This window comes from Notamacropus eugenii, chromosome 2, assembly GCF_028372415.1.
Source record: "Notamacropus eugenii isolate mMacEug1 chromosome 2, mMacEug1.pri_v2, whole genome shotgun sequence".
NCBI lineage: Eukaryota > Metazoa > Chordata > Mammalia > Diprotodontia > Macropodidae > Notamacropus > Notamacropus eugenii.
In genome coordinates this window covers 226679287-226703098 of record NC_092873.1, presented here as the reverse complement: position 1 = coordinate 226703098, position 23812 = coordinate 226679287, and the positions used below count along the sequence as shown (strand labels likewise).

The 23812-nt window shown below is 35.9% G+C and overlaps 1 long non-coding RNA gene across 1 annotated transcript in view; it reads right to left on the bottom strand.

Moving 5' to 3' along the window:
• LOC140523835 (uncharacterized) overlaps positions 1–23326 on the bottom strand; it is a 213921-nt gene extending 190595 nt beyond the window's left edge. The window contains exon 1 of the long non-coding RNA XR_011973486.1: positions 23046–23326. This is a non-coding gene — a long non-coding RNA (uncharacterized lncRNA). The remainder of the gene's footprint in view (positions 1–23045) is intronic.
• Positions 23327–23812: the final 486 nt, after the last annotated feature.

Here is a 23812-nt window from a genome sequence, read left to right as displayed (position 1 = left end):
ACTATCCTGCCCCCCATTTATTCTATTCTCTCTTTTGACCTTGCCTATCTCCAAAAGTGTTTGCTTCTAATTACTCCCTCATCCCATTTGCCCTCCCTTCTATCATCACCCCACCTGATTTATCCCCTTCTCCCCTACATTCCTGTAGTATAAAATAGATTTTCATACCAACTTGAGTGTGCATGTTATTCCCTCCTTAAGTCAAATGTGATGAGAGTAAGCATCACTTTTTCCCTCTTACCTCCCCCCTTTTCCCCTCCATTGAAAAAGCTTTCTCTTGTGTCTTTTAGTAGAGATAATTTGCCCCATTTCATTTCTCCCTTTCTCCTCCCAATATATTCCTCTCTGACCCCTTAATTTTATTTTTTTAGATATCACCCCTTCTTATTCAACTCACCTTGTGATCTCTGTCTATATATGTATGTGTGTGTGTGTGTGTGTGTGTGTGTGTGTGTGTGTGTGTAATCTCTCCAACTACCTAAATACTGAGAAAAGTTTCAAGAGTTACAAATATTGTCTTTCAGTGTAGGAATGTAAACAGTTCAACTTTAGTAAGTCCTTTAGGATTTCTCTTTCCGGGTTACCTTTTCATGCTTCTCTTGATTCTTGTGTTTGAAAGTCAAGTTTTCTATTCAGTTCTGGTCTTTTCATCAAGAATACCTGAAAGCCCTCTATTTCACTGAATAACCATTTTTCCTTCTGAAATATTATACTCAGTTTTGCTGAGTAAGGGATCCTTGGTTTTAATTCTAGTTCCTTTGACTTCTGGAATATCATATTCTAAGCCCTTTCATCCCTAAATGTAGAAGCTGCTAGGTCTTGTGTTATCCTGATTGTGCTTCTACAGTACTCAAATTGTTTCTTTCTAGCTGATCCCAATATTTTCTCCTTGACCTGGGAACTCTGGAATTTGGCTACAATATTCCTAGGAGTGTCTCTTTTTGGATCTCTTTCAGGTGGTGATTGGTGGATTCTTTCAATATTTATTTTGCCCTCTGGTTCTAGAATATCAGGGCAGTTTTCCTTAATAATTTCATGAAAGATGATGTCTAGACTCTTTTTTTTTTTTCATCATGGCTTTCAGATAGTCTCATAATTTTTAATTTATCTCTACTGGATCTATTTTCCAGATCAGTTGTTTTTCCAATGAGATATTTCACATTGTCTGATATTTTTCATTCTTTTGGTTTTGTTTTATAATTTCATGGTTTCTCATATAGTCATTAGCTTCCATCTGTTCCATTCTAATTTTTAAAGAACTATTTTCTTCAGTGAGCTTTTGAACCTCCTTTTCCATTTGACTAATTCTACTTTTTAAAGCATTCTTCTCCTCATTGGCTTTTTGGACCTCTTTTTTCCAATTGAGTTACTCTGTTTTTAAAGGTGTTATTTTCTTCAGCATTTTTTTGGGAGGGATCTCCTTTAGCAAGCTGTTGACTCACTTTTCATGATTTTCTTGCATCACTTTCATTTTTCTTCCCAATTTTTCCTCCACCTCTCTTACTTGATTTTCAAAATCCTTTCTGAGCTCTTCCATGGCCTGAGATCATTGCATATTTATTTTGGAGGTCTTGGATGCAGAAACCTTGAGTTTGATGTCTTCATCTGATAGTATGCATTGTGCTTCCTCAACTAAAAGGATGGAAGAAAATGCCTGTTCACCAAGAAAGTAGCCTTCTCTAGTCTTATTTTTTCCCTTTTTTGGGGGGGCATTTCTCAGCCAGTTACTTGACTGGAGTCCTTTGTCAAGAGGAGGGTATATTCTGGGAACCTGCAAGTTCTCAGTTCCTCCAAGGTGGCACAATCAAGAGGGAGGAGTTTACTCCTCTCTGGCCTGCACTCTGGTCTGGGAGCAACCACAGGCACTCTTTTCTGCCCAGGATCTATGAGTAGAATTCCCTGTCCACAGCTTCCACCAGCTCTACCAGTTCAATCAGTACACCTCCTCACCCCAGGGCTGCCACTCAGGACTAAGATTCAGATCAGCTGAGCGATCCTCCCAGGGGTTTTATGATGAGGGCTTCTAAAATGGACTCTGTGTCACAGTGGGGCTGCTGGAGCCAGACAGCCTTCACTCCTCATGCAGGTGAAAGCACTTTCTCATTGACCTTTGAAGCTGTCTTTGGCATTTGTGAGTTGAGGTATCTGGGAACTGCAGCTGCTGCCAGGGATTCTGCACACCCAGAGGCCTACTCCAGTCCTGTCCCTGCTGCCTGGCCAAAGCTGGGCTGCACTCCACTCCATGCCCAGTAAGATAGACCTTTCCTTTCAGCTTTCCAGGTTGCCTTGGGCTGGAAATCTTTTTCACTGTCATTCTGTGACTTCTGCTGCAGCCCATAAAATACCTATAAAAAATGACTCTAAACAAATTGCTATTTCTACTAAGTGCCAAATTTAACTGATTTTTCTCCCTACTGACTTGGCTGATTTGTTTTGTTTAGAATTTGTTTAGAGTCATGTTTTGTAGGCATTTTATGGGCTATATTGGGGGGAGGGGCTTCTACAGATCTATCCTTCTACTCTGCCTCCTTGGTTCCACCCCTAAAGTATTTTTTAAGGAACCCACATCACCATGAAGGAGGTCTGACATTTGGCTTACCACCATCACATTGGCTGAGGTTTTGCCTACAGTACCATCCTCAGGCAGTTGGAATAGATTTTTCACTCAATAACTTCATCATCAGGCCTCTGATTATTTTGGTTAGATTTTCTGCTTCCCTGGCTATCAAAAAGACTTAATTGGTAAAGGTGAAATTCCTTTAAACATTTTTCCTGGTTGACTTTCTCATTCAGGTCTTTCCTTGTTCATTTCCTGCGTGGATTCACCTGAGCTTTGAAGCCCCTTCCAGAGCTCAATACTACATGGGAAAATGGCGTGTCTCTCTCAACTGCTAGTACTTTTTTCTTCAGGATGATTTGGACAATTCTTTGTCATAAAGGGCATGAGGAATCATGAGGTAAAAGTATTTGGAGGTGCCTTACTTTCTAACAATGTGGAGGAAGTTGAATTGTCTCCATGTAATTATGCTGATTATGAATTTTCCTGAAAGACAGTGACTCCCTTAGCTAATTTTGTGACAATCTTGAGACTCTGAATAAAGTTGAAGGAGAGTCCTTATTCAGTCCCTCTGAATGAAGTGGGCAGCCATTCATCAGACACCTGCAAAGAGGCAAAGCTTTTGTATCATCCCCCGATGTCAGTTCTCTAGAAGGACATGTTTTTTGGTATGGGCCAAGAAGCAGTGGCAGTACAGGGAAAGTGCCAGCATCTAAGTGGATCCTGGTACTTGGTTGCATGAAAGTGTCCTCTGACTTCCTTTACTATAGATTACCCTGACCTGAAATGTAGAACTAGTTAACATATCAGAGGTGTCCTCATCTATCTTAAGGCCCTGATATTTCTAAGGCTGTTCCTGTTCATTATCATCATCTTACATGAGGAGACCCACTTTACCCTATGTGAAAGAAGTAGGAATATTTCAGTACAGACCCTTCAGACTTAGCTGCTATCTCAAGAATAGACAAGCCATCATACCTTGTCCTGGTTAACTAGACCTGTTTATTAGTGAAGGTGAGGGGAATTGAATCCACTTAAGCCAAGTACTGCAATCTTTTTAAAGCATCTTTTTGCTAATCGTTGAATAACCCATAGGTTTTTTATTTCATTTTAATATTTGACCCAAACTACCAGGGAACTGATGACTCAGATCTGCCTGACAACACCCAAAATTATACAGGCAGTATATACAGATTCAGGTTCTTCTTCTGACTCAACTTCCAATTTTCTTAACAAACTACCATGATGTATCTCTAGAGGGCTGTGAAACAGTCTCAAAATGTCTAAATGATGCCAAAGCAATCTGTCATTTCAATTGGTGTAATAAAAAAAAAAATCAGCCAAGTCAGTAGGGAGAAAAATCAGTTAAATTTGGCACTTAGTAGAAATAGCAACCAGTAAATTAATATCATCACTTTTCAAATGGCTGTCTGATCATCTTGTAGGATTGATCCGGGAAAGATAATAAGTAGCTCATGAATATGGTATCCAAGACAAGGTGGCAACCTTTGCCCAGCAAAAATGATTTATGTCACTAGTGTCATAAAAACCTATATAGGACTTCAAAGAGAAAAATTGGGTAGACTAAAACTTATACATTTTTATTAAGAAGTGGAAAAGGTAGGCAGCTCCCTACATTAGTTTCTTGTCTAAAAGAGAATACACTGAAGTAATTTAAGTTAGGTTTTATTTTTAATAGGTTAGTAGGTGAAGCGTAGGATGAAAATAATGACATATATAAGAATGTTTAAGTGCTTAAGTTATCTTAAACTTGACAGCATTCTGCCAGCACACTGAAACATAAAGATAGATTTGACTGAAAAATACAAGCAGAATTGATTTCAATATCTAAGTGAACACAATTCACATCAGTTTTTTAAAGTATGTAAGCAGAATTCCCATCTGGAAATGTTCTTTTCCTAATTTGTGATATGTAGAAGTAAATAGTTTTATACATATACTTTTTTAGAAATCAAACTGAATAGCAAGCATTTATTAAATAAACAGTGACTAGGTGCTTTACATAACATGTAAAAGAGCAAAAGTTTCAATCCAACAAAAATTTGTTAAATACCTGTAATGTGCAAGTCACTATCCCATAGATACAGAGCCAAAAGGAAAACCAATTGTAGTTCTCAAAGAGCTTAAAATCTATTGAAAAGTTTGACCTCTTGTTGCTCCCTTATTTTTTTTTCTCTCAGAATTCACCTACCTTATCACCTGTTCTCCACGGGACAGGCTAAATCTATTTCTATATGTGCCATTAATGTCATTCTTTGCAATTGCCTCTAGTATTCAGCCCATCTTTCTCATGAGTTTTTGAATTTTTCTTCCCTATTAACTAGACATAAGTCTACAGACATGCCCAGGTTCATTCAATGATTAAAAATATTAAAGGTTCAAAGATTAAAAAGAAAAAGAATTTGTGCAGCCTTCCTTTTATTTCTTGTCGTTTTGGGGAGGGCAGGAGGATATTTTGAACTTTACAAATATGAGAAAATATGATAATTTTCAAAGAAAGAAGAACAGAAAAAGACAATTGCACATGCTACCATGAATGTCTACCATATACAGCTGGGATCTTTTCTTCTCCTTTATACCATACAATTAATTCAGCACATTGCCTCTAGAGCTGTCCTGCTTAGCCTTTATTTCCTTTAAAACCTTCTTCTGTCCTATTATGGTCCTTTAAAACTAATCTTTAGTGGTATCTTTTCTTTTTATTAGTATTACTCTAATTAATACCAGCTATCATTACCCTCCCCCAATATTAAAAATGAAAACTTGCCCCCTGCAACAAAACACAGTGAAAGAAAACAAACCTGTACATTAGCCTTGGCTAAATATTTATGTCACATTCTGCACCTGGAGACCATCATCTCTCTATCCAGAGGTGGGAAAGACATTTCAACATTGGTTCTCCTGAGTGATAGCTGATCATTTTATTGATCAGAGTTAAGTCTTCCACATTTCTTTTTCTTTATAACATTGTAGTAATTATATAAATTGTTTTGTTGGTTCTTTTTATTTCACTGTGTATCCATTCCCCTAGGTAACTGTCTGATTCTTTTAATCTGTCTACTATTCAAGCTCTATGTCTCTTCTGCTTTCCTGCTAAACTTCTGGGGAATGTTGTCTATAGAATTACCTCTACTCCCCTTAAAATGCAGTAATCGCTTTAAAGTATTTTGCAAACCTTAAAGAACTATATAAGTGTGAGTTAATACCATTTCCTATTACCTACTCCTTCTTTAACCCTTTGATGACTTCCATTTCCCCTCCCACTCTATTGAAACTGCTTGTTCTATAGTCAACAGTGACTTCTAAGCCTCAAATGGCCAGTTAAAATGGTCAATGACTACTCTACAGCTTTATTCACTGTTGACCACCCTTTCCCACTAGATATTATCACCTACATTAACTTTCAGAATACCATGTTCTCCTGACACTCTTTTATTTCTATAAATCCACAAGCACTATTAGGTACTTAGTAGGGGTCTCAGTGGGGCAACTAGGTGGCTCAATGGATAGAGTACCCAGGCAGGAGTTAGGAAGACTCATCTTCCTGAGTTCAAATCAGGCTTCAGATGCTAGCTTTGTAAACCTGGGAAAGTCATTTAATCTTGCTTGCCTCAGTTTCTTTATCTTTAAAATGAGAAGGAAATGGCAATCACTCTGGTATCTTTGTCAAGAAAACTCAAATGAGGTCATGAAGAGCTTGTTGTTTGTCCTTTGTTGTAGAGGAGGACCAATGACATCAAGAGGGTGACATCTTCACTTACAAATGAATTAGATTTAAATGAGGCAAGGCTGTACAACGTTATCAGGCTCACTCTCTCCTCCAGAGTTATTTGAATCGATAAGACATAGGTCAGGGTGAGTGGAAACCACTAGACTTCAACATCAAAAGAGTTTTACAAGCAATTGTTTAGCATTATTCTAAGCTCTGGGGATATAAATACAAACAGAAAGAAATACAGACGCTGCCCACAAAGTACTTATATTCTCAAGGGGAAACACATAAAAGAAAGCAGAAAAGCAGAAGAAGGCAAGATAACCTCTTTTCTCTCTCTACTCTGCCCCTTACTGTGGGTTTTCACCAATGGTCTTTCCTTAGCTTTCTAGGCTCATTTTACTCTCTCTGTAAGTTCCCTCACTCTTACACCTTTATTCATTACTTCTCCCAAATAAATCCCAACCTCTCTTCAGAGCTCCAGACCTACATCTCCAGTGTTCCTCAAGAAATGTGCCATTATCACAAGTTCAATATGTCAAAAACATGCTCTCATCATTACCCCCCAAATCTATTCAAGCTTCTCACTTCCCTCTTTATCAGTAATACCATCATTCACTCAATCTAGTCTTTTTTTCTAAATTTGGGATCATCTTTCTTATTGCTGTAATTGTTTGTTTTCCCCTGTCTCAGTTTTCTCATCTGTAAAATGGGTTAGAGAAGGAAATGGCAAACTACTTCGGTATCTTTGTCAAGGAAACCCAAAGCGGGGTCACAAAACGTTGGACCTGACTGAAAAATGTGATTAAACAACAACTTCTCAAGCACTAAGTCTTGTCAATTCTACCTTCACAATATCGCCCATACTCTACATGTAACCTCGCATATAGTAAGCACTTACTGAATGTTTGTCTAACCAATGAAAGGATGAGCATTATAACTTATACAATACCATTTTATGGATAACTGAATGAGTGTGATAAAAGAAACTTCTCCTTTAATATCTATAGTATGAACAAGAGGTAAATAAATGATCTATCATGCTTGGCTCATTCATTGAATAATCATTTATTTAACTTCTACTAAGTTCAAAGTACTTTTGTAGATTTGAAGGCAGAAAAATGAACGAGCCATAGGTCTTCCCTCAGGGAGTTTTTGTTTAGTAGATGATTGTAAATTGTAGTAGTTTTCTAAGGGAATGAATGGGAGGAAATGACATGAACTTATTCAGCACCTACTGTGTGCCAGACACTGTGCTAAGTGCTTTACAGATACTATTTCACTTGATCCTCACAAGAACCCCAGGATGCAGGTACTATTATAATCCCCATTTTGCAACTGAGGAAATTGAGTCAGACGGAGGTTAAGTGACTTACTTGGAGTCACAGCTAGTAAATGTCTGAGGTCCAATTGGAATGCAAGCCTTCCTGATTCCAGGTCTAGTTCTATATTTACTGTCTCTGTGGATGAAATAGCACCAACAAGACCATGCTGAACTGGGTCTTAGTACTGGAATGTCATGACAAGATGAAATTCACTTCCTTATAATTATATTCTTTAGTCAATGGTTCCATATTTTATGAATTCCCTTCATTGTATTAATTATCGGGAAGAGGAGCAATATATAAGCCTAAACTATGGTAGTCAGGTGGATGAAGAAATAGTTATTTTCTTTCAGATAATATATGCAGTAGAGTGGTAATTTGGCATAACAGGTAGACAGTGTGTCTTAGATGTAGCAAGACTTGGGCTCATGTCCAGGCTATAGGATACTAGGAAAGTTGCTTAACCTCTCAAAGCTCTAGGAATTTTCTAAGATTACAGGTTGTTTTGGTAGAAGGACCTTCTTCATCCATGAATTCTCTATATCAATAAAGTCATAGGTTTAATCCTTACTCATATCTCTATTGGTATATAATAAGGAAAAGCATTATCAAAGCCCATCACAACAGGAAACAGTTGAATATATTGAGATTGACTGGGCTGTAGGGTTATGTTATAAAGCTAGTCCGGAGAATTAGGTAAAGACATTTATATATGTTTGCAGGAGTGATGAAAAGTTCTATGTTAACTTGCATTAGCAGCATTTGTCTCATCATTCATTTGTAGAGGGAAACTGGGAGTCATTTGCAGCTCTGACTTTGGCTCTGTCATGGGTAAGAGGACCATTTACTGGCATCCAAACTATCTACTAACAACCTAGGGAGAACCTGGATCTGTTTACAGGATTAAACACCCAGAGTGGCCAAAAGGGATAATTATACTAGGATAAAAAAGCTCACATCGACACACAAATGATGATTTTAAAACATTTAATGGTGGTGAAGGGTAAATTATTTAACTATAACCAGGGATAAGAGCAGTTTGGTAGCTATTGCTTACTGCTATAAATTTGCCTTCCGTTTGCATTTCCTGGCTGCTGGCTCTGTTTATTTAAAGTCATTCTGAATGCTTTGCTAGAAAGGATTTCAGTGGTACTGCCAAATTTTCACTAGATTAAAAATGTGCATTGCTGATATTTTTATAAACAGTGCACACTGAGCAAGAGCAATGTGCTTTCAAATTCAATTTGCAGCTCTTCTCTAGTCAGTCTTTGCTCTGGGCCTTGGCACGTCATAGAATCTGCTCAACCTGGTTGCTTCCAATGAAATGTCCCAGGAAACTTACATTCAAGAACCCTTTATGGTTGCATTGCTGAATTATGTGTCTCTCTCCTAACCCTCTAACACTTATCAAGAGACACTGGCACTTCATCAGTGGGAATGTTTGAATGTCTAAATATTTGTGAGAAAAATGTCCATAGAAGAAAAGTTCCTTCCTTTTTAGGGGAAAATATATATGTGTGTGTGTGTGTGTGTGTGTGTGTGCGTGTTGTGTATATATGTGTGTGTACACTTACACATAAACATGTACACGTGTGTATATATGTATATGTGTACATGTACACACATGTATGTATATATACATATATACATGCATGTGGGTGGGTGTATATGTATATACACATGTATATCTATACAAAGAATAGAATTTTTAAAATTTTAAAAATTAAAATTACATTAATTAAACATCTCTTCATACAATCATATGGATCAGGTGGTATGCACTGATTTTAAGGTTGGCACAGGTTTGGAATTCTCAGAATCATTCTTGGTTTATATTTTTCCTTGGGTTACAAAATCCACAGGCATTTTATTAAAATAAAGTTTGCCTGCTCTAGGTTTCCCAGAGAGATGTAGAACCTGACCTGAAAAGCAATGAATCAGCAGATCAGGAGAAGGCAAGGGCTAAAGCAACCGGGAAATAATAAAGTGTTAGAACAGCAGGATTAAACTGGGACAACCAAGCAAAGGTGGGAGCAAGGCTTGGTGAAAATAGAAAGAAACTGCTGGAGTAAATTTGTACAAGAAGACAGATGACAGAAGATCAAGAAGAAAGCAGATAAAATACAAGAAAGTAAAACAAGAAACCCAGTGAGGGGAGTATCAAAATGTTATATAGTGGGAAGATATTTACAAAACTTCCCTGATGCCTTGAGGTCACATTGATCTTTCCTGTTTGATTATCTGTGCCTGACATTTCTGTCACTTAAAAGGGGTGACAGTTTCAGTGAAAGTTCTGGGAATACTTGCCAATTCCTTCCTGGTACTTTTTTCTTCTTCACAGGCTACTGTTGCCACTAGGCAATTAGTAGTGCTTCATTAAAATGACACAGGTAGGTCTGCCTTCAGTCATGGAAAAGCAAGGATGTCCTATGTGATCTATACACTCCTTTGTTTTTTGTTTTGTGTTTTTAAATAAAAATATTATTTCTTATTTAGAACATAATATAAATCAATTAATTTTGTTTTCTACTTAGAAAACAGAAGCTCAGATTAATATAATTAGAGTTTGAAAGGTATCATAGCTACATTATCTTTAAAATAACACTGTGAGGTAAGTATCATCCCCATTTCATGGATTAGGAAACTGATTCTCAGAAAAGTTAAGGTATGTGCTCAAGGTCACATAGCTCATAAGTGTCATAAATTTTTTATTCCAATTGATTGAATTATTGATTCCAAATTGATATCCAATGAATTATTGATTCCAAATCCAGTACTCTCTTCACTAAGCCTCTCCAATGTGAAAAAGATAAGCCTAAAAATACAAAAATTAAAAACAACACATTTATTTAATACCTGCTCTATAAATGCAAGTCATTTAGTGCCAATTTTGATTACCCCGTTTTTAACTTAACTAATATTTGTCCTTGGGTTTATTATCTGGCTCTCATTTAGGGGTGGCCTGTGGTCATTTTTACAGCCTCTGATCTATGCTCTGTCTAAGATTACATTCAGCTGATAGGGCATATGTGTTAAATACATTAGGATCTTTCTGCTACTCTGAACACTATATCCTATATCAACAAATACTTATTGAGCCTCCACTTAGGTTCCATTCCAATGCCTCATCCCAACATGGAGGTGACCCTAGGTTCTCAAAAGTTATGCCATGAGAATTCAGACTTTGGCAGGTCTTAGGAAGCTTGACAATCTTGGAGCTTGGGATGAGCCACAGACTTTACATATTTCACCTGAGTACCATATAGGTACTGAAATTTAGAGAAATTCATCATTTTCTAAGTGATGTTTTTCCTTTGTTCTTTCCCACCATGGCAACTCATAAAACCACTAAGGTGTACATAGCAGCTGCAACTGATAGCAATAAATAGTTTATTCCCATTTCTTCCACACTTGTGATGAAATCACAAACTAAATTGAATACCAAATAGGAGTTCTTAATCTCTTTATGTCATGAACTCGTCAGAATAATATTGTTCAATGCATAAAATATATAAGATTGCAAAGGATATCAATTATTTTGAAAAACAACAATCTATCTGAATACAAATGCATGTATACACACGCACATAAACATATACACACACGTATCTATATCTATATTCACATACCCCACTTTAAGAACTCCCATTCTAAAATATCTACTAATCATCTACTTTGTTCAAGGTGCTGTGTGCCACATTAGGTCAGCTGGCTAGAAGGGCTAAAGTTTACACTGTGTTCAGTTTGCCAGGCTGAGGCACAAAGTGTTAAACATTAAATGGAAAGGATAGTTAAAATGAGGTATTATAATGAAGTTTATCTGGACTATTGCAATAGCCTAGTTGTTCTCCCAGACTTTAGTCTCACCCCTCTCCAATCTATCCTTTGCAACAGCTGCTAAAGTAATTTTCTTAAAGAGCAAAGCTGACCCTTATTCAATAAACTCCAGAGGCATCCTATTAAGTTTTAGAATCAAATATAAACTCCTCTATTGGGTATTTAAAACCTTCCATATCTGTCTACAATCTACCTTTCCAGAATAATTGCTCATTACTTCTTTCCATGCACATTATAGTCCAGCCAAATTGATCATCTTATTCTTTTTCATATATAGTACACCATATTCTGCCTCTGATTTTACACTAGGTATTCCCCTTTGCTTGGAATACACTCTTTTTATCTCTTTCTCCCCAAATCCTCAGTTTACTTCAAGATTCAGCTCAAATTTCACCTTCTACATAAAGTTCTTCTTGATTCTTCACCTACTAGTACCTTTCCCCATCACCCACATTGCCCTGTATTATCTATCTACATATGCAACCATGTATGTATGTGTGTTTATGTGTATATGTGCTATCTACTTTGGTTACACTTTGAGCTCTTTGAAGGCAAAGATTATTGCCTAGATCAGCACCCTACACATTGTAGATGCTTATTATTTGTTTGTTGATAAACTATTTGATGGGACCAAGTTGGGAAAATGTATTCCTTAAAGTAAAGATCTGAGGAAATCCTTGAGAAAGCTATTAGGCTGTATTGGAGACAAGGGTAAAATGATGAATATAGAACAAGTCTCTGGAGCCACTAACTAAGGTATATAGAAAAAATTTATAGCAATGGTTAATCCAAAAGCTCTCTGTGGGCTTCTATTTCCCTTTAAGCATCTAAGAAGAAAACTTTCAGTCTTTCCCTGACTGTCCAGGCTTTCAGGATTCAAAGGACCCCATGCTGGTCTTTAACCAGGTAACTTTACTTTTAATATCATCTGTTATGATTGATATAATTTGACAGGGTTATCGGTCTGGTAGGTCATAGAACTATATATAATTTGCCAAGTTTTAAATAAAAAAAATTATAAAGTCTGTTTCACTATTCTTTGGAAAAAATAGTTTTAGATTAAAACAATATTCCAGTTTGAGAGATTCAGAATTGGTTGAATAGTCACATGAAAAGTTTGATGTCATCTGGGAAGGAGGTCTGTAGACATCCCAGGGAATCATGCTGGGTTCTGAGATATCCAACATTTTATCAGTAACTTAGATAGGCACAGATAGTAAGATTATACAATTTGCAGATGCCAAAAAGCTAAAGGGATAATTAATGTATCTGATAACAGAGTTAGGATAAAAAAGATCTTGACAGGCTGGAATACTGGACTAAATCTAATATGATGAAATGTAATATAGATGAATGTAAAATTTTATACTCTCATTCAAAGAATTAATTTTGTTTGTACAAAATACAAGAAAAAAATGGAACTTTAATTGATGTCAGGGTCAGAACATCAGTAGCAGCCAAATATGGCAACCAAAACTTGGACAACATTAAAAGAGGAATAGTAGCTAGGACTGGTGGTGGATGGAGGCAGAGGGCAGGGGGTGAAGGTGAATCCCACTCTCTTCTGGCCTGTAACACCACATGTTAAATATTGTATATTTGTCTCTGGGTGCCACATTTCAAGAACAATGATCTAAGTATCTAAAGGGCCAACAAGTGATAGCCTTCAAGTTCACATGAGAAAGGATTTAACAAAATCTAGCCAAGAGAAGCCTTAGAAGAAGCAGATTAGTGAACTTCCAATATGTGAAAGTCTGTCATGAAAAAGGATCAAACTTGTTTGGCTCCATGGGAGAGAACAAAAAATAAAGAATAAAAGTTATAAAGCAGAAATGTTTAGATCTGAATTGTATTTCTTTCAATCAGAGGTATCCAAAAGTGGAATTAATTGCTAAGAAGGTGGGGGTTGCTCCCTTAAAGAATACTTTCAAGCACTGGCTGGAGATGTTACAGAGGGGATGGCCTCTGATGTTCCTTCTAATTCTGAAATGATATAATTGTGGGTGCCTTCGTTACATGCCCCAAAGACTTGGGCCTCAGACGCTTGGCCTCCGCTTATCAATGCTTCCAAAATCTGACTGTGGACAGAGATCCTAGTCAAGCGAACTCTGATGCTCTGCTAGACAGTAGTAAGTAAACTAACTCAACTTTATTATCAGTACTCTTTCTCTAGTGACTTCTCAATTGCTTTTTAAAAAGGAAGCACATATGGTCAGTGTGTCTGACCCAGCTGTTACTAATTCTCTCGCTCATGACCACTCCCTCTGCCCAGAAAGTGATACAACCTAACTCTTTAAAGAAGTCAGATTCTTATTCCTCCTGTACCATTTAATAAAATTTAAAAAAAAAAATGGGTTTGAAGAGATAACATTTTGTTTAAGTCTCCACCCAACCCCCTACTTGGTGATGAGGTGATGTTTGCTCTTTCTCACTGTTAAGGAAATAACAAATACTCCTAAACCTCCATTAAACTACTTACAAAATTTAGGAAATAATGTGTCTTGCCAACCGCACAGAGTTGTAGTGAAGAAATACTGAGTGATTGAGAAGATAGATCTTTAGGGTCATTTGTAGCTTCAATCTATGATCCTTAAACTTATATAATTATATCTATGTAATTACAATTATATAACTGTAAATTATGTACCTTTTCTTATTGTTTATCATTATTATTGTTACCTCAAATGTGATAGTATGTGAGAAAGCTTCTTGATGCAGTATAGGAAAACAAAAATATGATTCAAAAAGCCATATGTGAACTTAATATTATAAAGAAATTAAATGTTAACAACATTTAATAAACTTAGAAAAATATTTTAATATTAATAGAGGCAGTATGACATAATTGGTAAAGATACGGTCTCAGAGCCAGAAGGCTGACATCCAAGTACAGCGTCTAACACTGGGAGACATCTAGGTGTTGCAGTGGATAAAGCAGTGGGTCAAAAATGAGGAAGACTGCAGTCTAAATCCAGAGTCAGACATATACTAGCTGTGTGACCCTTAGGCAAGTCATGTAACTTCAATATACCTCAATTTCTTAAACTGAAAAAAATAGGGATAATTAGCACTTACTTCATGGGGTTGTTGTAAAGATCAAGTGAGATAACAATTGTGAAAAGCCCTTAGCACAGTGCCTGGTACGTAGCAGGCATTTAATCCTTCTCCTTTCTTAACCTCTTAGTGTCCAAGGCAACTACTTTAAACTATAAGCCACAGAGAAGGTGCTAACCTGCATTAGTAGATGGAATTTCCAATCCTGGAAGTTACCTATACCAAGGAAATCACAGGTCCATTCTCTATCACTATCCCTATTTTAATACTGATGCAGCCGTCATGCTTCAGAATCCATAGCAATTCAGATAAAATTAGGCCAAGCACCTTATGAAAACCTGAATGAGGAAGAAATAGACAGTTGAACACATTATCTTTTTCTCAGAGTTCTTCTCTAATCCCTTTTTCCATGCCGGAGATGTATAGCATCCCCTTCAGGCTGGGGAAAAGTACTAGCCACAGCTTAGTTACCTTAAATGTATTATATTTAGAGTTGACACTTTCCCAAAAGTAGGGAATTAAATGTTTTGCTTAAAAAGGTTTTAGTTGTTGTTGCTGAACTGTGAGCATCTTGGGAGAATAAAATTGAATGAAATAGAGGAAGTAGTTTCCAAATGACTTTATTATTTACTTGACTTAATTATGGCAATAAGAACTTGAAGGCAAAATTCATCAGGTATGCAGATAATCAAGAGTTGACACTGGTATTTTGCATAGTCATTTATCATCAATGTCTTCTTGTCCTGTCAAACATTGTCTTTAGTATTCCAGACTGCATGGAAACTGCCAATTTCTACATTCCTTTGTAATTCCCTGATTCCTGCTCACTTAACTTTTGGAAATTTTTTAAATAGATGTCATCTCCTATAGCATTTTTCACTACAAAAATTAATTTTTCAATAACAATTGGTTATTCTAAAATGAAAATAGAAAAAACACAAAATTGAGGAAAATAAGCATGAAATAAGAGAAGAGCAGTAGTTTTGGGTTTCCTGTGAATTATTTTACATTCTGCAGCCAAGGAATTAAGAAAATATGTATTATCTGTCAAAGTACTATAAGGAAATGAAATCTCTCTGAGCAAAGGGAACACAATTTCCTTAAGGGCAAATGCTATCTATTAAAACTTGGTGCATCAGAAAGAGCAATGAATCTGGAGACCTAGGGTCTGGATTCATATCCTAACTCTGATGCTTACTGCTTATTTGACTCTGGGCCTCTGTTTCTTCATGCAAAATGAGAGTTGGATTCGATGGACTCTGAGGTCTCTGAGTTCTCAATGGTGAGTGAGTAAATGCACATGTGATTAAAAAGGAATCCACTGTGACTTTCACAAAAACTGACAAATTCCTGTACCAAAAAATTGGTAAGTATTGACACAGTAGGGTTGAGGAAACTCTATTTTGAGTACTTATGAACTGATTTAGAGACAGGAAGCAAAAAATATATTTTCTCAAATTGAAGAAGCTTAAATAATATGATTCCCCAGGGATCTGTAGTAGGTCTAGTCTAATTTAACATTTGAAATGACCAATGAAATCTCAAGATTTGAAGATGTGACATCAAACTGTTCTTAGCACTCTGATGGAAAAGCCATTGATCTTGGAGGCAAAAGATATTCCCACAGAAACAATGTGGCACTGGAGAAATTGTATTGGATTGTGAGTCAGAGAACTTGAGTTCAAATCCTAACAAGGCTACTATATGACTTCGGACAAATTGCATATTTGGATCTCAGTTTCCTCCTTTGTAAAATAAGCAGACTAGATTATCTCTCAGGTCTCTCCGTGCTCTTAATCTATGATCACAGTGATCCAGTTTCAAATCAAAACCTTGATGTTTACTAGCTACATAACCATAAGCAAGTCACTTTATGTCTCAGAACCTGTTTTCTCATCTGTCAAATAAATATGATAATACCTGCATTATTTTTGTCATTGAGTCATAAATGAAATAGTGTATAGTAAATGTACCATAAATCTGAAGAAACTATAAATGGGAGCTAGAAGGAAAAGAGAAAAGGAAACGAGAAAGGAAAGAGGTACTAGGGGAGCAAAAGAAGACAAACAAGAATAAAGTTATCAAAAATAGAGATAAATTTTAAAGCTAGTAAGTCTATACAAGGGGACAAAAAAACATAAAATACAATCTAATGGATTTAGCACAAAATAATTTTAAATATACTTATAGGATGATAAAGCTCTTAAATATCTATTGTCTTGAATAAGAAGACATAGAATAAAAAAGTAAAACTTTGCATTAAATATCTCTGATGACAAGTCCCATGAACAAAACCCATAAAATATCGACACAGATCTCTAAGAGCTAATTCTCAATGACAAGTGATCAAAGGATATGAATAGATACACAAACTATCAGCAAACATCTGAAAGCAGTTCAAAATTGTTAATCATAAAAGAAATATTCATTAAAAATTTTGAAATATTATTTTATACCTGTGAAATTCACAGTGATGGTAAAACGAAAAAAAAAATTAATCTTGACAAAGGTGGGAAAGTAGGTCCATTAATTCATTGCTAGTAGAACTGCCAATTGTTCTATTTTGAAAATCAATAGAGAATTATGCAAGAAGAAGTATTATTCATATCATTGGCCGGGTGATCCCATTACTCAGTTTAGACACCAAAGAATCTATTTACAGAAAAAAAAAGACTTATAAGTACAAAAACATTTATAATACCAGTGATGAGCAAAAGTTGAAAACAAACCATAAGCCTGATGATTATGAAATCATAAATAGGAAGAAATATGAGAATACTCATATTAAGTGATATACCTAAAGAAAATAGATGTTAGAAAATAATAATAATAACTTAAATTTGCATAGTGTTATAATACTTTGAGTTATGCAAAGTGCCTTATCTCATCTTCACAACAACCTTGAAGTAGGTAGTCATTATTAATCCCTATTTTACAGATAAGAAAACTGAGAAAGATTGAAGTTAAATGATTTCTCCAGAATAACACAAGTAGTCAATGTCTGAGAGACTAGTGAACTCAGGTCTTCTTTATTTTAGGTCCAGCACTCTATCCACTGTACCTACGCACATTGTCTTTTAATTAAGTAGAAGTCAATAATAAATGGCAAAAATTCTGTTTAAATACACTAGACTAAATTGGCACTACCTTATTAAATTTAAAACATGCAAATATTTCTCTTTTTCTGGACCAGATAAATTGTAAATGTTCCCAGTAGCATGAAATATAAATCACCATAACTGTTTTTATTTTTTTTCTTTTTGCTTAGCTGTTTAGAGAATATACATTTGCAGTTGGCTTATTTGTTTCTATTTGTCTATTAAAATAAAATTTATCAATGAAGACATGAAATAACAACATTATCTACAAAAGAGAATTGGGAATCATTGTTAAACAATTCTCAAACTGTTCACAATCCAATGTTTCCACAGCCAAAATGACCAAGAAAATTTTATTGTGATCAAGAAGTGTCTTGAAAACAAAACAGAAAACATAATTCTAACTTTGCATAAAACCATGATATGACCCAGCTGAAAGAGTTTAAGAACTTCTTAGTAGTCATACTTCTTCCCTTGCCTCCAACAAGAAACAGGGCATAGCTCTAGATGTCTGACCAGTTTCTAGCTAAAACAACAAATTCTTTGGCCAAAAGTCGCCGCATAGTCCCTAAGAACTAAAAATATAAATATACGAAGGGAATCCCCTAGTATGAAAACGTACTTTAATGTTCGTGTTCACTAGGACCACTTCCTCAAAATCTCTGACTCACTAGACTTTAAGTCTTGCCATTAATTAGTTTTGAGAACTGCTGATTTCCTGATGCCTTAGAGGCCTCCTTGGATTCATCACGTTAACCAACCAGTCTTCCTAAGCTCACCAGGTTTCCTCAACTCTAGCCCAGTTACGGATAGCACTATCCATGAAAAAATACCCAAACTCCCAGTCCTTGCCCTTCCTGAAATACTCTCACAGCCTTTTGTGCATTTTTATCACAACTTGCTATCATTTTCAAAATCAAATTAAATTATTGATATCATTGATATGTATTCACTCTGTCCAATGAGGAAGATCACAAATCACCCACAGCTTCTTAATTGTGGGACTCTTGCCAGATTCTTCTATAAGTTTTCATCACAGAGGGTCCCAAAAAAACATGTTTTTGGTTCTCCCTGATTGTCTCTTCATATTAGAACACCAAGTGGAGTTTTTTGTGTCACACTTACCATAATGTGATATATATGCTTTATGCATCATACGTTTCTTTAATGACATTTTTTGTACTGCTTCTCTTTTTTACTTCCTTGTTTGTAATGTGATGACTACCATTTGCCCCCCTTCATTACCCTTTGGGTAAGCCTCAATTTTAATTCATCATAGACTATAGCATTCTATGACATCAACAGAATATTGAAATTCAAAATATGGGCATTTGCTTCAAGGAAAAAGTTTGTGGTAATTAAAGAACTTTGCAATTTTCCAAAGGCAATCAAGCCTGCTCCACTTTATAAATCTGGAACTGACTTATTGTCCATTTGTGGTGTCTTTCTAAAACATATAAACTTATAGAAGAGTTTTATAGGTTGTCCAATCAATTTCATATCATTCTCTGAAGAATAAGCTTTCTTAATCCAGTTAGTGGTGGGCTTTTCCGATAGTAAAACCAAACTTGTTAGAGTGATTATGAAACTCATTTAGGAGGCTTGCTATATTCTAGGGATTTAATCAGCATAATGTCATCCATAAACCAGAGCATCTGCAGGATTTCATTATCTGTAAGGGATATTTCTTAAACTTGAACTCTGCACTCTTTCTGTCCTTTTTTGTTTCTCTTCTGCTATTTATAGTAATCAAACAAAAGTATATCTCTTGTCAAATCTTTCACCAACCATTATATAAAGTTGAAATATGACGTGGAGATGATTTCTTGCTTTTAAGGAAATGCTTTGCTCTACCAAATCATTGTTTTTATTTTGTTTTTTAAATATTCAACTAATGACAAGTACAGTGAGGTCTTATATTCTCTATATATTTCAATCAATTGCGTAATTGTAAATATATGGTCTACAGTGGAATATTGCTGGTGAATGCCTGTTTGTTCTCTTATAATAACTCTCCAAGAATGCTCTTCATGCAGGTAGAAATCATTCTTGTAACATTTTTAGAAGGATGAGAAGTAGGTATATAGTTCTAGAGTTAAGGATATTTTTTAAGTCTCCCCTTTGGGATAATAATATAATCTGATTTCCCTGCTCCTTTGCTTTTTGTAGCTTTCCCTCAAAATGCCTTGAGAATAAATCCTTCCACACTTCCAAAAATGCATCATAACCTCCAGTATTGTGCTCTTCTGTGTATACTTCATCCAGTCCAATTGCTTCTGGTTTTTTCTATCTTTGTGGGTGTCTTTGTATGTATGTTTTAATAGAATTTATACTTCCTCTATAAGCACATTTAGGACTGTGTTAGAGCTCAAATGCTGCAGCTCAATGGTTCTGGATGGAGGAAAGAATTGACTATAAAAATCTTTTTTCATCTTTCATCTAGTGGTTTTCCTCCTTCTAGCTTTATACTTGAATGCATTCGGGATGATTCTAATTTCTGCAAGTTTTGCTTTCTTCAAATTTCTTTCTTCAAATCTAGATCAGCTAATGATGACCTGGATCACTATACAACCTCTTCCATAATGGCCTTCTTCTCAGGCTGGCAATTCCTCCACCTCTTTTTTCCAGTTGATCACTTCTTTCAAACATCCATTTGAGGAAAGATTCATTACAGCCATCATACTTTGCAAACCTGGACCAGCCCATGAAGCACCAGACCACCTTTTCCTCTCTGCCTTCTTGCCCACTCTCCTTCCCTTTTTAGTTCCCTTTTATAATTCTCCTCCATTAGAATACAAACTCCTTCAGAAAAAGAGACCATCTTTCTTTCTGTTTTTATTTGTACTTCCAGTCCTTAGTACCATGCCTGACACATAGTACATCCTTAACAAATGTCTTCATACTCTCTCTCTCTCCCTCCCTCCATCCCTCCCTCTATCCTTTAGTGCTATCTTATGAAGCGAAGATGCTCATGATCTTACATATTCTCCATAGGATCCTAAAAAAATAATTCATGTCTCAGGTCTTCCTGATTTCAGGCTCAGCGCTCTATCCAGTGAGTTGCCTAGCTGCCTCTAGGTGGAGGATATTAAGGACTAAGCACTTTTTTGCATTGTTCTTCATTTCATGGATTGTAGTATCTGAAAGATGCATCACCAAGTATCCATCCATTTGTGATGTGTCCCTGAATTTAGGCTTGTGCTCAAAAAAGCACACATATTCTGTTTCAAGGACTGTATTCAAAGCCTTTCTGACAAAGGAGAAGCTATCAGAACTCATAGTCCATGGGCAAAGCTTTGTACAACTCAGACTCACCTACGTACCACAAAAAGGCATGAAAAGAGGCCTCCACAGAGTACATACTAACAGGCTAATTTCCTTAAAATCTACTTTCACATTGGTGCTCCTGATCAAAACTTTGTGATTCTCTAGTGCTTATTACAAGTTTAAACTTTTCCTCCTGTCCTTTAAAGACAACCGTAATGTATGCTTTCACTACATATAGTATTTTGCCTTATTTCCTGCTGCTCCTTACCACATACAACTTTTTAAACAAATATTCCAAATGCTAGGATGCTTTCCCCTATCCCACAATGTTGGACCCACACTCTCCTGCTTCTCTAAATTCTCTTTCTAGGCCAAGTTCAACTCATACTTTCTCTATGCAGTTTCCCTACTTTATCAGTTTTATTAAGGATTTACCACATGCCAGACACTTTGATAAATAACAACGATACAAAGAACCACTAAAAAAAAGTCTCTGCCCTCAAGGGAATTTACATTTTAGAGGGTAGTAACTGCATAAATATAATTAAATATTTAAAATATACTTGGGGATTATGTTGTTCCCATGCTCATGGATTTCTTTCTTCTTTATACTCTTGGTGGAGATGCTCAATCTCAGTCTGTTTCACATAGTTAAGAACTTAGTTTCACATTGTCTTCAGTTCACTGTTATCTACTTCATGTGCTGCTAAAATTGTTCCACCCTTAATTTGTAAAGTCCTTGAAGTCAAGCACCATTTTTGAAATCTTTGACCTCCTTGGCATCTAGCAATACAGCTAGGAAAAGAATAGATACTCTATTAATTCTTATTGGTTGATAGGCTACTGCTCCTTAAGAAAGGCATAGGTCATAAGAAAGAAGGCTAAATTTTCAAAAAGGAATAAGGAGTTGCTGTAATAAAAATGAAAGAATAGAGACTAAAGATTTTAATTTTGAAAAGATGCCGACTCATTGGTTTGATTCAAGTCCATGAAATTATGAAGGATATGGAGAAGGTTAATACAGGCCAGGTCATCAAACTTTAGGATTCGAAAATTAAGGAACAGTCACTGAAGCTTGAAAGAAGCAAGTTTAGAAATCCTAATCACTACAAGTGGTAAATTTATAGAATTGTTATACTAAAAGCTAGTATTAAATAGATTAAAATCTTTCAACAGGTTCCTGGACAGCATAACCATGATATTCTATACAAAATAAGAAATTGGGATTTGGCAAAAGTCTGTTCCTAGCTTTTGATGTGAGTAACCTTATATGACAACATTTCTCTTGAGACCTGTGTCAGAAACCAAAAACTAGGCTGGATGAACCATGGGCCCACCATGACAGCTTTACAGTAAGCGCTAGGCATAATCTTACCCCAAAGTCATGAAGTCATGTTGCTTTATGATTTACCATTTTTTCTATCATTTCCCCATAGAGCAAGGGTTCTTAACCTGGGGCCCATAAACTTGGTTTTTAAATATATACATGCATACATATATGAATACATGTTTGAAATTTGCTGACAATGTTGGAATAAATGTGTTTCCTTTGTGATCCCATGTATTGCATGTATTTAAAAACATTATTCTAAGAAGTCCATAAACTTTACCACATTGCCAAATGACTCCATAACACTTAGATATTCCTAAGAGACAATTTTATAACTCTTGTCATTAAACCAGGATTCAGTCTTCTTTCTTTTCTGATTTTATCCTATTACTTCCAGTTAAACCCACCTACCTCAGTTTTTAAAATTGTGCACTAAAATTTTAGTCCATATACATGGCTTTCATGTACCCCATTCATAAATATGTGCAGGCAGTGTGAGGTTTAGAGCACTCTTGTAGGGCTACAAGTAATTTTCGTAGCAGCAAATGAAAGGATTACACTTGATCTCTAGGGGCCTTCCCAGACCTTAACTTCTGCAAGTCTTAAAGTCTTAGGAGAAAAAAAAATTAAAAGAGGGAGACATTAATTCGGGCCTATTAAAAACCACTAGCTAGATGATATGAAAAGATCTTCCCCAAGGATTTTTAAAAGTTTCTTTATATTTAGCTTCATGGTTTTACAAAGAATATCACATTTCAGTGACACACTCGAATGAAACTAGCAGGTTTGAAAAATACCCTGTTCTAAATTGACATCTAGTAACCTAGTAGTGTGGTTTACTTACATTGCATGGATAACTTCTACTCCCCTGTGCCATAAACTGAGTCATTTTCTCCAATTTGATTTGATGCCATTCAACTCTTTTTAATTAGACAAGGAGGTGGAAGTTTCATTCAGGTGTAGCTGAGTCAACAGTCACACTATAAATCTGTGAGCATCATGAAATTGGAAGTGGAATTACAAATAATTTTTAAAGGGATATAACATTTCCTCTTCATGAAGGAATCAGGAGCATGGGGAGACATAAAGAAACCATAATAAAGGGATTTTAATGGGGAGATTCATGAAAAATCAGTTGTTTCATATGGACCTGATTGGAGAAATAACTTATTGATACCATCTGGCAGGGACAGGATTCCACGTGCAGCTATATATTTGACCTGGTTTTAAATGGTAGCTATGCTGATACTATCTGTCTCCTCAGAGTACTGTATTTCATTTTTTTCCCTTTCCAACTCAACTAATTCACAGCTACAATTTTCATCCTTAACTGTTATCTGCAAAAAGTGGGCCTTCCTGATTATTCAGTGAAGAATGATTCCTTCTCCCACTCGGTTCTGATGCAATGAGGTAACTTCGAACAGTTGTGGGCATAACTCATTTTCTTCACTGCAGGGAAAACATGAGTTGCTTACATCAAAAAAAAAAAAAATCTCACTGTTTCACTGCTAACTCATAGGTTTAAAGGGAAATAGAATAACATGTAGATTTCCTTCTTCCTTTTCCTCATCTTCAACTAATGGTTCAAAAGATAGTCAACTAATTATTCTA